Source organism: Erythrolamprus reginae, chromosome 1 (assembly GCF_031021105.1).
Source record: "Erythrolamprus reginae isolate rEryReg1 chromosome 1, rEryReg1.hap1, whole genome shotgun sequence".
NCBI classification, from domain to species: Eukaryota; Metazoa; Chordata; class Lepidosauria; order Squamata; family Dipsadidae; genus Erythrolamprus; species Erythrolamprus reginae.
Genome location: NC_091950.1, coordinates 55,398,605 through 55,412,038, shown reverse-complemented (window position 1 = coordinate 55,412,038; position 13,434 = coordinate 55,398,605). Strand labels below are relative to the sequence as shown.

Sequence of the window (13,434 nt, the reverse complement as noted above, 5' to 3'; positions counted from 1 at the left end):
TTAGGTGGAGACATCAAATCCAGGGGCAATATCACTGACGTTATTTAAAGTGTGAATGATGTAAGTAATAGTGTTTATCAATAACTGTCCCATTATTATTATTATTATTATTATTATTATTATTATTATTATTTATTAGATTTGTATGCCACCCCTCTCCGTAGACTCGGGGCGGCTCACAACAATAACAAAGACAATGTAAGAACAAATCTAATAATTTAAAAAACACTAAAAAACCCATTATTAAAAGCAAGCATACACACAAACATACCATGTATAAACTGTATAGGCCGGGGGGAGATGTCTCAGTTCCCCCATGCCTGATGGCAGAGATGGGTCTTAAGAACTTTATGAAAGGCAAGGAGGGTGGGGGCAGTTCTGATCTCCGGGGGGAGCTGGTTCCAGAGGGTCGGGGCCGCCACAGAGAAGGCTCTTCTCCTGGGTCCCGCCAAATGACATTGTTTAGTCAACAGGACCTGGAGAAGGCCAACTCTGTGGGACCTAACCAGTCGCTGGGATTTGTGCGGCAGAAGGCGGTCCCTGAGATATTCTGGTTCGATGCCATGAAGGGCTTTATAGGTCATAACCAACACTTTGAATTGTGATTGGAAATTGATTGGCAACCAATGCAGACTGCGGAGTGTTGGTGTAACATGGGCATACCTTGGGAAGCCCATGATTGCTCTCGCAGCTGCATTCTGCACGATCTGAAGTTTCCGAACACTTTTCAAAGGTAGCTCCATGTAGAGAGCATTACAGTAGTCGAACCACTAAGTTCAATTAAACTGATATATTTCAAACTTTAGATCTGATTTTCAAAATGGGGGTCACATGATCAAATGCACGACCAAATATATCTTCTAAATGCTAACTAACCAATCATTACAACAAATGAAGTACCGTATGGGCTTGTTTGGGAGTTCTAATAGTGGAGTGCAGCTATTTTATACCCTTTACCAAAGATCAATAGAGTCCTTCTCTCTGAGATGGCCATCCTCTTTCACCAAGCATGCAGCTTCAGGAAGGACATGCATGGATTGGTAAGGGAGGAAAGAGATACCCGTGTAGCCAGCCAGATCAGCTGAGTCAACTCTGGTGATCAATTGGGTGACAGATGTCCCAGCCAAATTGCCTTCACATCCAAATCAACGGTGAAATTAGCATGTCAGAAAGCAAGATTTCTCATCCAGCTAACTGCAATATTTCTATATATTGTAGGTACCATTATTAGCACTGCTACCACCACCTTCGCCACCAAATTAAAAAGAATCTAATTATATTAGCTTATGCCTACAATTTGAAAAACTGAACCTTTGTTTCAAACTTTCATTCACAGCCTGGAAGCATATCCCCTTTGTCAGCAACCTATGTGGCTAATTATTATTATTTTTAATTGATTATCTATTAAATACATTTCTTAGTGCTTAATAAACATAATGTTGTCTGGGTATTTAATTTAACAATACAGATTACATTCTTAATCTCCACTCCTATTTTCCAATCATTGGTAGAATAGATTCCATGTTTGATAATATTCTACATCCTGTTTCTTTTTAATTCTCAATGTCAATCTATCCATTTCTGCACAGTGTAATAACTTCTTGACTATTTCTTCCTATTCCTATCCCTATTTCTTCATTTTTCCAGTATTATGCAAAAATAATCCTTGCTGCTGATAAGACATGTAATATTAAATACATATTTTTCTTATCATGTTTTTCTGATATTATGCCTAATAAAAACAATTCAGGTTTGAAATCTACAAATCTGAGAGCTGGGGTGGCACAGCAGGTAGAGTGCTGCACTGCAGGCCACTGAAGCTGACTGTAGATTTGCGAGTCAGTGGTTCAAATCTCATCACCGGCTCAAGGTTGACTCAGCCTTCCATCCTTCCGAGGTGGCTAAAATGAGGATCCGGATTGTGGGGGCAATATGATGGCTCTGTTAAAAAGTGCTATTGCTAACATGCTGTCAGCCGCCCTGAGTCTAAGGAGAAGGGCGGCATAAAAATCGAATGAATAAAATAAATAAATAAAAATAAATAAATGTTTCCCTATACCAGTGGTGGCTTAACTTTTTGTCATTGTGTGCCGAAAGTGAGTGTGTATGCAACAGTGTGCATGTGCACCCATACCCATAATGTAATGTGTGCGTGATCCCCCATTTCCTGCGCACGTGTGCGCTACTCTCCCACATGCACCCCATCCTGTGCATGCATGAATGACCCCCCCATACTCCCCCACCCTTCGCACATGTGCTCTGCACCCACCCTCACCCATTTTTGTCTTCCAGATTGTGTGGGCAGCTTTCCAGGCCCAAAATGGGGCACAGGGGCCCTATGTAGTGGCCCCAGACCCTGTTTTGGCTTCCAGGTTGGTTCAAGTGGCTTTCCAGCTACAAAATGAAGTGCAGGGTGGCTGCACGTACACCCCATTCTGTGCCTGGAAGGCTTCCTTCACCAATCTGGAAGCCTGAATGGGGCACTAAATGGGGCACTCACATTGCCCCCAAATGCAATATGAGTACCCCCCTGCGCATGCACCCCATTGCAGAGAGCCGAAGACCAGCTGGCCAGAGGGAGACATGTGCGCATGCACAGGGGAGCTGGGCTGATGCAACGGCTGGCGTGCCCACAGAGAGGGCTCTGCATTCCACCTGTGGCATGCGTGCCATAGGTTCAACATCATGGCCCTATACCTAGAAACATAGAAACATAGAAGACTGATGGCAGAAAAATGAAGTGCAGGTCCATCTAGTCTGCCCTTATACTATTTCCTCTATTTTATCTTAGGATGGATATATATTTATCCCAGGCATGTTTAAATTCAGTTACGGTGGATTTACCAACCACGTCTGCTGGAAGTTTGTTCCAAGGATCTACTACTCTTTCAGTGAAATAATATTTTCCCACGTTGCTTTTGATCTTTCCCCCAACTAACTTCAGATTGTGTCCCCTTGTTCTTGTGTTCACTTTCCTATTAAAAACACTTCCCTCCTGGACCTTATTTAACCCTTTAACATATTTAAATGTTTCGATCATGTCCCCCCTTTTCCTTCTGTCTTCCAGACTATACAGATTGAGTTCAATAAGTCTTTCCTGATACGTTTTATGCTTAAGACCTTCCACCATTCTTGTAGCCCGTCTTTGGACCCTTTCAATTTTGTCAATATCTTTTTGTAGGTGAGGTCTCCAGAACTGAACACAGTATTCCAAATGTGGTCTCACCAGCGCTCTATACAAGGGGATCACAATCTCCCTCCCACAATCTACCTATATGACTAATTCTTAAATGGATCCACTGTATGCATGGATTCACATGAATGGCATGCATGTTTATGTGATACTGATACCACAAACTAGGGAGGATTTTTTCTGACATGTGCCATGTCCACATTCTTTTTGCAGGCTAAGCTGCCTTATCTGACTGTTCCCCAGCCTGCAGGTCTTCCCCGCCTCTCAAAGTCATCCCCACATACCATTACGCTGTCTAATAATAAATCTTTTGTTCTATTTGTTGTTCTTCAAGAGATTTATTTATTTATTTAGATTTGTATGCCACCCCTCTCTGAAGACTCGGAGCGGCTCACAACAATAAAGCATAATACAAATCCAATTATTAAAACAGTTTAAAATCCTTAATGTAAAAACAATCAAACGTCCCAAACATACCATGCATAAAACAGCCCGGCTCAGGGGAATCAATTTCCCCATGCCTGATGGCAGAGGTGGGTTTTAAGAAGTTTGCGAAAGGCAAGGAGGGTAGGGGCAGTCCTAATCTCTGGAGGAAGTTCATTCCAGAGGGTCAGGGCCACCACAGAGAAGCCTCTTTCCCTGGGCCCCGCCAGACGACATTGTTCCATCGACGGGATCCGGAGAAGACCAACTCTGTGGGACCTAACAGATGCCGTCCTTCCCTAGTTCCTTGCATGGTGTATCCTCTAAGCTTACCATAACAGATTAAGTGTTTGTGCTAGTATAAAGTCTTTCTATTTATGGAAGGTGAGAAATCTCAGATTCTCAACTGCCACTTAAATAAAAATCATTGTTATCTTATTCTGGGAATCCCATAAACCTCAGTGGGCGAAGAGCAAGAAGGGAGAATTGGTGATGATTGCGCACATTGCCTTATGAGATCATAAATGATTTGTGCTGAGACAAAATATGCTTGTCATTTCAATCAAGGTTATCATGACTAAGTTACACCTGAAGTTTGAAAGCCATTATCTTGTTTTTATTGCCACTCCTCATTCTTGTTTAACAATCTCACAGCACAAATGTCCTCGGGCATGTAATAAATTGGAAGTTGGCACAAAGAAGTTTCCTTTACAGAAGGCAGAGTTCATTTAGGGACTGGGAGTGTTTCTTCACAATGAAGAAAAAAGATAATATTTGTGGTGACAATAGTGTGCATGAAAGAAGACTCTCCAACACCGCTCCCCCCAAAAAGTAGCATGGATGAAAACTGTTGGTTCACATGGACTTTGAAGAGCTTGAACACACTCAAAACCATAGAAATGGTGGTGGACTTTAGGAGAAACCTCTCACAATACAGTGGTACCTCTACTTAAGAACTTAATTTGTTCTGTGACCAGGTTCTTAGGTAGAAAAGTTTGTAAGTAGAAGCAATTTTTCCCATAGGAATCAATGTAAAATGAAATAATGCATGCAAACCCAGTAGGAAAGAAATAAAAACTTGGAATTTGGGTGGAAGGAGGAGGAGGAGGAAGAAGAAGAGGAGGAGGACAGTCGCTGCCGAAGGAAGAAGGTGAGGTGAGGGGAATCAAAAAAATCCAAAACTTTTAAGGCTTAAAAAAAAAAAGAGGGACTCTGAGGTGCATAAACATTTAAAATCCAATTAATATAACTAACTGTTCTAAAAACCGTGGAACATTAAAAATCATTTATTCATATTCGAACAACAAGCATACATCACACTCGTCGGCCAGTGGCTAAGGTCTAGTGACCCCAAGCCTGGCAGCATAGATGGGTTTTCAAGTTCTTACGGAAGGCAAAGAGGGTGGGGACAGTACGAATCTTTGGGAGAATACTGATTCCAGAGGGCTGGGCCCCCCACAGAGAAGGCTCTTCCCCTAAGCCCCACCAAGCAGCATTGTCTAGTTGATGGGACTTGGAGAAGGCCGACTCTGTGGGACCTGACCGGTTACTGGAACTCATGTGACAGGAGGCAGTCCCACAAGTAATCTGGTCCAATGCTTTATAGGTCATATCCAACACTATAAACACACAACAATCCAATCAACCAGAACATACACACCTATCCTATCAACACAGTCCGGCCATGACAGATGGTAGTATTCATGGCCTCCAAGCCTACTGGCAAAACCAGGTCTTCAAAGTCTTTCAGAAGGCCAGTAAGGTGGGAGCATTATGGACATCGGGGAGGAGTTGATTCCATAAAGCTGGGGCAGCCAGGGTGGGAATGGACAGGTGGGAATGGAGATTTTGCAGTATCCTTCCCCCAGGAATGGGGAGGGCATGGGGATTTTGCAGTATCTTTCCCCTGACATGGACACTAAGCCACACCCACTAAGTCATACTACACCCAAGCCATGCCCACAGAACCAGTAGTTTAAAAAATTAGATTTCATCACTGATTTAAAGTACTGTGTTCAGGTTGCTGCTGCTCAATGCCAGGTCGGTGGTAAATAAAGCTCTCCTCATCCGGGATTTAATCCTGGATGAGGAGGCTGACCTGGCATGTGTAACTGAAACCTGGCTGGGCCCGGAGGGAGGAGTTCCTCTCTCGGAAATTTGCCCAGCCGGGTTTCAGATATGGCATCAACCTCGACCCCAGGGAAGGGGGGGGGGAGGAGTGGCTATTATAGCCAGGGAGAGCCTTTGCCTGCGTAGGCTCGTTGCTCCGGAGATTGCAGGTTGCGAGTCCCTCCTTCTGAAGTTGGACTTAGGGGTTCAGGTGGGCTTGCTTCTCATGTACCTGCCTCCCAGCTGCATGGCATAAGCCCTGCCTGTGCTACTCGAGGAGGTAGCCGGGTTGGCGGTGGAGTTCCCCGAACTTATTGTCCCGGGGGACTTCAACCTGCCGTCACTCGGCGAAACCTCTGGGTTGGCACAGGAGTTCATGGACACCATGACAGCCAAGGACCTGACTCAAGTAGTACAGGGTCCAACTCACGAGGGAGGGCACGCACCTGACATGGTATTCCTTTCCGAGCAATTGAGTAATGGTCTGAGACTAAGGGGCTTAGAAGCATTGCCTTTGTCATGGTCAGACCATTTCCTACTATGGCTTGACTTCCTGGCTCCAATCCTTCCCCACAGGGAGGCGGAACCAATTAAGATGTTCCGCCCCAGACGCCTGATGGACCCAGAGGGCTTTCAGATGGCGCTTGGGGTTATTCCAGAGGCACTCGTCCACAGTTCGGCAGAGTCTCTTGCGGAGGCCTGGAACAAGGCTACAGTGGAGGCTCTTGACCAGATTGCGCCTTTGCGACCTCTCTGTGGTGCTAGACCCAGTAGAGCTCCATGGTTCAACGAGGAGCTCAGGAAGTTGAAACGCCAGAAGAGACGTCTACAGAAGCGATGGAGGAAGAGTAGGTCTGAATCTGATCGAACACTTGTAAGAGCTTTTATTAAGACTTACAAAGTGGCACTCAAGGCGGCAAGATGCGCGTACCATGCCGCCTTGATTGCATCAGCGGAATCCCGCCCGGGCGGTCTGTTTAGGGTGACCCGCTCCCTTCTTAACCAGGGGGGAGTTGGGGAGCCCTTGCAGAGCAGTGCTGAGGATTTTAAAATGTTTTTCACTGATAAAATTGCTCAGATCCGGGCCGACCTCGACTCCTATTGGAAAACAGAGTCAACTGACAACGAGTCAGTTGAGGTGACTGGGGCACATACTTGTCCACCTGTCTGGGAAGAGTTTGATCTGGTGACACCTGATGAAGTGGACAAGGCCATTGGAGCTGTGAGTTCCGCCACCTGTTTACTGGATCCGTGTCCCTCATGGCTGGTCTCGGACAGCAGGGAGGTGACACGGAGCTGGGTCCAGGAGATTACCAACGCTTCCTTGGGGAAGGGAGTTTTTCCAACACTGTATAAAGAGGCGCTCGTGCGCCCCCTCCTCAAGAAGCCTTCCCTGGACCCAGCCGTACTTAATAACTATCATCCAGTCTCCAACCTTCCCTTTATGGGGAAGGTTGTTGAGAAGGTGGTGGCGCTCCAGCTCCAACGGTCCTTGGAAGAAGCCGATTATCTAGGTCCCCAGCAGTCGGGTTTCAGGCCCGGTTACAGCACTGGTCGCGTTGATGGATGATCTCTGGCGGGCCTGGGACAGGGGTTTATCCTCTGTCCTGGTGCTTCTTGACCTCTCAGAGGCTTTCGATACCATCGACCATGGTATCCTTCTGCACCGGCTGGAGGGGTTGGGGGTGGGAGGCACTGTTCTCCAGTGGTTCCGCTCCTACCTCTCCGGTTAGTCACAGTCGGTGTTAGTGGGGGGTCAGTGGTCGACTCCAAGGTCTCTCCCTTGTGGGGTGCCTCAGGGGTCGGTCCTCTCCCCCCTGCTATTTAATATCTACATGAAACCGCTGGGTGAGATCATCCAAGGGCATGGGGTGAGGTATCATCAGTACGCTGATGATACCCAGCTTTACATCTCCACCCCATGTCCAGTCAACAAAGCAGTGGAAGTGATGTGCCGGTGTCTGGAGGCTGTTGGGGCCTGGATGGGTGTCAACAGACTCAAACTCAACCCGGATAAGACGGAGTGGCTGTGGGTTTTGCCTCCCAAGGACAATTCCATCTGTCCGTCCATTACCCTGGGGGGGGGAATCATTGACCCCCTCGGAGAGGGTTCGTAACTTGGGCGTCCTCCTCGATCCACAGCTCACATTAGAGAACCATCTTTCAGCTGTGGCGAGGGGGGCGTTTGCCCAGGTTCGCCTGGTGCACCAGTTGCGGCCATATCTGGACCGGGACTCATTGCTCACAGTCACTCATAGAAACATAGAAACATAGAAGTCTGACGGCAGAAAAAGACCTCCTGGTCCATCTAGTCTGCCCTTATACTATTTTCTGTATTTTATCTTAGGATGGATATATGTTTATCCCAGGCATGTTTAAATTCAGTTACTGTGGATTTATCTACCACGTCTGCTGGAAGTTTGTTCCAAGGATCTACTACTCTTTCAGTAAAATAATATTTTCTCATGTTGCTTTTGATCTTTCCCCCAACTAACTTCAGATTGTGTCCCCTTGTTCTTGTGTTCACTTTCCTTTTAAAAACACTTCCCTCCTGGACCTTATTTAACCCTTTAATATATTTAAATGTTTCGATCATGTCCCCCCTTTTCCTTCTGTCCTCCAGACTATACAGATTGAGTTCATTAAGTCTTTCCTGATATGTTTTATGCTTAAGACCTTCCACCATTCTTGTAGCCCGTCTTTGGACCTGTTCAATTTTGTCTATATCTTTTTGTAGGTGAGGTCTCCAGAACTGAACACAGTATTCCAAATGTGGTCTCACCAGCATTCTATATAGCGGGATCATAATCTCCCTCTTCCTGCTTGTTATACCTCTAGCTATGCAGCCAAGCATCCTACTTGCTTTCCCTACCGCCTGACTGCACTGTTCACCCATTTTGAGACTGTCAGAAATCACTACCCCTAAATCCTTTTCTTCTGTAGTATTTGCTAACACAGAACTGCCAATACAATACTCAGATTGAGGATTCCTTTTCCCCAAGTGCATTATTTTACATTTGGAAACATTAAACTGCAGTTTCCATTGCTTTGACCATTTATCTAGTAAAGCTAAATCATTTACCATATTACAGACGCCTCCAGGAATATCAACCCTATTGCACACTTTAGAGTCATCGGCAAATAGGCAAACCTTCCCTACCAAACCTTCCCCTATGTCACTCACAAACATATTAAAAAGAATAGGACCCAGAACAGACCCTTGTGGCACACCGCTTGTAACCTGACTCTGCTCAGAATACTCGCCGTTAACAATAACTCTCTGATGTCTACGCTTCAGCCAGCTACTGAACCACTCATGCCCTCATCACATCGAGGTTCGACTACTGTAATGCTCTCTACATGGGGCTATCTTTGAAAAGTGTTCGGAAACTTCAGATCGTGCAGAATGCAGCTGCGAGAGCAGTCATGGGCTTACCTAGGTATGCCCATGTTTCACCATCACTCCGCAGTCTGCATTGGCTGCCGATCAATTTCCGGTCACAATTCAAAGTGTTGGTTATGACCTTTAAAGCCCTTCATGGCACTGGACCAGAATATCTCCGAGACTGCCTTCTGCCGCACGAATCCCAGTGACTGATTAGGTCCCACAGAGTGGGCCTTCTCTGGGTTCTGTCAACTAAACAATGTCGATTGGCGGGCCCCAGGGGAAGAGCCTTCTCTGTGGCGGCCCCGACTCTCTGGAACCAACTCTCCCCAGAGATTAGAACTGCCCCTACTTTCCCTGCCTTCCGTAAACTCCTTAAAACCCACCTTTGTCGTCAGGCATGGGGGAACTGAAACACCTCCCCCTGGCATGTACAATTTATGCATGGTATGTTTGTGTGTGTGTTTGTTAGTAAAATGGGGTTCTTTTTAAATATTTTAAATTATATTTGGATTTGTTATAGTTGTATCTTGCTGTGAGCCGCCCCGAGTCTGTGGAGAGGGGCGGCATACAAATCTAAATAATAAATAAATAAACTTCCCCCCACCCTCGATTGCTGAAGAATAACTCCCATAATTCTAAACTGGCTAGAGCGGTGATGTGTTTTGTTTGGAGAGAGCGAAAACTCTGTACCATTGAAAAAAGAAGGGCTTTTCTTATTAAAATGTTTCTGATAGTCTAGGTCTTTATCTCTTGATACTATTTAAAAATGCAATAAAATATTAAATTTTGAAGGCTGTGAGGAACAGGAACAGAAAAAGTGGAAATAGTCGAAAATTCAAAATGCTATAACCTGTAATTCTAATTATCCTAATTACAATTATTTTATCGTACCTGTGACTTTTCAGTGTTTTCGTTCATATTGCTCTCATCAGTGTTTTCATGAAAATTATTTTCAAATAAAATCACAAGTGATTTTCATATATTTCTGATTAAAAAATCAAGTTGCAAAATACCCTGTTTTCCCCAAAATAAGACATCTACGAAGTCTACAGAGAGGGGTGGCATACAAATCTAATAAATAGATAGATAGATAGATAGATAGATAGATAGATAGATAGACAGACAGACAGACAGACAGACAGACAGACAGACAGACAGACAGACAGACAAATAAATAAATAAATAAATAAATCCCCTGATAATAAGCTCAATTGGGCTTTTGAGTGTATGACAATTAGGCCAAGTGCTTATTTTAGGGTCTTATTTTTTGTGGAAACCCAGTAGTATATTGTTTGGTTACTTAAAAGATACAAAGTAAATTCTCCTGATAAACTCTAAAGCTGCATCCACACATATTTATCATAATAACTGGATTAGAATAGGGGTCAGGTATAGAGTTAGATAAAGATGAAGAATTTAAATCTCACTGAGAAAATGTTGCTAATGTTGTTGAAGTTTTCAATTTATAGTGACATTTTAAGATACTGTATGCTGATTACAGCAGTACTATTGTGAACAGTGTCGTTTATTATGAAGAATGAATATTTCTGAAGCATGCAAAAACGTGTGCAAAAGAATGTTTCTGCTTACTTATGTGGCTTGGGTATATTAGGAGAACAAAGTAAATTGAATGCATGAAGGATGGGTATGATAGATAGGCAGACAGACAGACAGGCAGGCAGGCAGACAAACAGATGTAGATAGACAGACAGACAGACAGACAAGCAGATGTAGACAGACAGACAGTTTTGTTTCTATGTGATAGAAATACATGACTTACAGGCTATGTGTATTTATGTATGTGTACTTACAAATACAGCACATATTTGTAAACCATCTAGGTGAATATGCATAATTTTGTATATGGAATTTCCCTAAATATCAGGATTTTTCACAGTATTTTTAATTGATGGATATAATCCAAAGTAGAATAATCCAAAGTATTATTAATCTTGGAGACATGAATTACAGTTTGCTTTAAAATTCATCCCTACAATAAAAATTCTACATTGCTTTTAATTATTTTGTGGCTATGTTCATTCTTCACTCATTTCCTGCACCCCCATCCCATGATTTAATTTTCCTAAATGTAGAAAGTGTTGTTTACATACTTATTTTACTTCATTTAGATTAGAAATAAAGAATTCTACAGTAAAGCTCAACTGTGTTTAGACTTGGATATTAATCATCAGCCCTGTAAAATGGATGTTTGTCATGACAAATGAAATTCACATGCAAAAGTACCATATTAAAGTTGGAAGCAATAAGAATTGGCTCAAAGAAAACAATCACTGCTATTTTGTTATGGGACAAGGTTCATTAATTAAGATTCTCTGACCATAATTGTTCTGAACTTTATTTTGCAATCGTCCCAAAGCTACATACTTCTAGACAATCCAGCCACTCCATGCCTTTTCATGGCAGAGTCCCAAGTGAGTTAGGCTGCAAAATAGCACTGACAAACACAAGCACCAGTGGTGCAAAAACTTGCCTGACCAAGTAGATAAGGCAGTTACTGACAACTTCATCTCCCTGTGGCTTTTCAGAAAAAAAATAAATAAATCAACACCCTTCATACTGCAGATATATTTAGAGCTAAGGCATTTACTGTATTTTTGGGAACAAAGTAAAATAGGCTATTTCCTCATGACTCACTTTTGCCTGCACTTCTATTTTCCATAAAGTACTCCTACTCTGCCTGTGCATATGTGTTTGTGTGTGTGCCCAAGAGTGTGCTGGGTTACAAACATATGTTTTCAATCCCAGAAGCAGTTTCTTTCCCATCTAGTGGGCACATTCAGTTCTGCTAAGAGGGCAACTCCACATTCTGTATGTATGTATGTGTGTATGTGTGTGTGTATGTATGTATGTATGTATGTATGCATTTATTTATTTATTTATTTAATGTAATTTAATTGATTGATTGATTTTGTCCATTATACAATAAGGGTTATATTGGTATACATATTGTAAATACATAATGAAGGTTATAGAGGATATATCATAGAGAAATATATCTAAGAAAGAATAGAAGAGAAGAAATAGGAATAAAATATATCAATGAAAGAATAGAAGAAATACTGTATAGGAAAAGAAGAATGGTATAGTGTTCTGTCTGGGTCACTCCGGAAGCTATGACCAACCCAAAAAGACAAGCCAGACACACCGGTTGAATCCAAACACAGTTTTATAATGGTAAAGAGAAAAGAAGCCAACAGAAAATGTCCTTACAGATTAGGAAAACACTGGAACTCCAAATAGATACACAAAGGCAATTGTTCATACAGAAACACAGGATCCTTAATGCCAAGATGAGGCTGTTGAGCCAACAGAAACACACCTCACACCAATCTTCAAGGCTGCTGGGCCACGAGCCAGGAACAAAAACGCTGAGAGAAAATGCAGATAACACCAACTCCCCTTTGATAATACTCCATGCTGCCGGAATGGTTCTCATGCCTTATAAACCCTTCCATGCTAATGAGGACCACACCCAACCCCCTGGTGTTCCTCATTCAATGCTGATAATATCTACGCAGTTGATTTCTCCTTTGAGCTATGCGTCTCTGCCGCATACCAATGATAGCTTGTGCGTCACCATCCAGGGACTCCAGGGAATCACAGCTACTTGCTTGAGATAGCCCTTCCCCAGGGCTCCCAGGCCTTACATCACCTTCACTTTCATGATTGCTGTCTGCACTGTCTTACTGCAAAGAACTCTCCTCTCCGCTCTCAGCCTCCCGCGGGCATGGAGCCAGCAGAGACGCAGCTGGTCTTTGATCTGACTCAGGCTGAACCACAACATATAGGAGATATAGGAGAGCAATAGGACAGGGATGGAAGGCACTCTAGTTCACTTATGCACGCCCCTTACTGATCTCTTAGGAATTTGGAAAAGTCAATCGTGGATAATCTAAGGATAAAGTGTTGGTTGATTATATTAACCTATGCCGTGGTAAGACCAAGCTTGGAGTATCACATCTGGTTTTGGTCACCACAATGTAAAAAAGGTGTTGAGACTGTGGAAAGAGTGCAGAGAAGAGCAACAAATTAGGGGACAGGAGGCTAAATGATTAGGGGACTGGAGGCTAAAATATATAAATACTGATTGCTGGAATTGGGTATGTGTAGTTTAATGAAAAGAAGGACAAGTGGTGACATGGTAGCAGTGTTGCAGTATCTCATAGGTTGCTACAAAGAACAGGGAGTCAAGCTATTCTCCAAAGCGCCTGAGGGTAGAGAAGAAGCAATGGGTAGAAACTAATCAAGGAGAGAAGCAACCTAGAAATTTCCTAACAATTAGAACAATTAATCAGTGGAG

The 13,434-nt window shown here is 43.4% G+C and overlaps 1 protein-coding gene across 6 annotated transcripts in view; it reads right to left on the bottom strand.

Moving 5' to 3' along the window:
* Window positions 1-13,434, bottom strand: part of SYNE3 (spectrin repeat containing nuclear envelope family member 3) — a 78,336-nt gene that overhangs the window by 51,576 nt on the left and 13,326 nt on the right. The window lies entirely within an intron of this gene.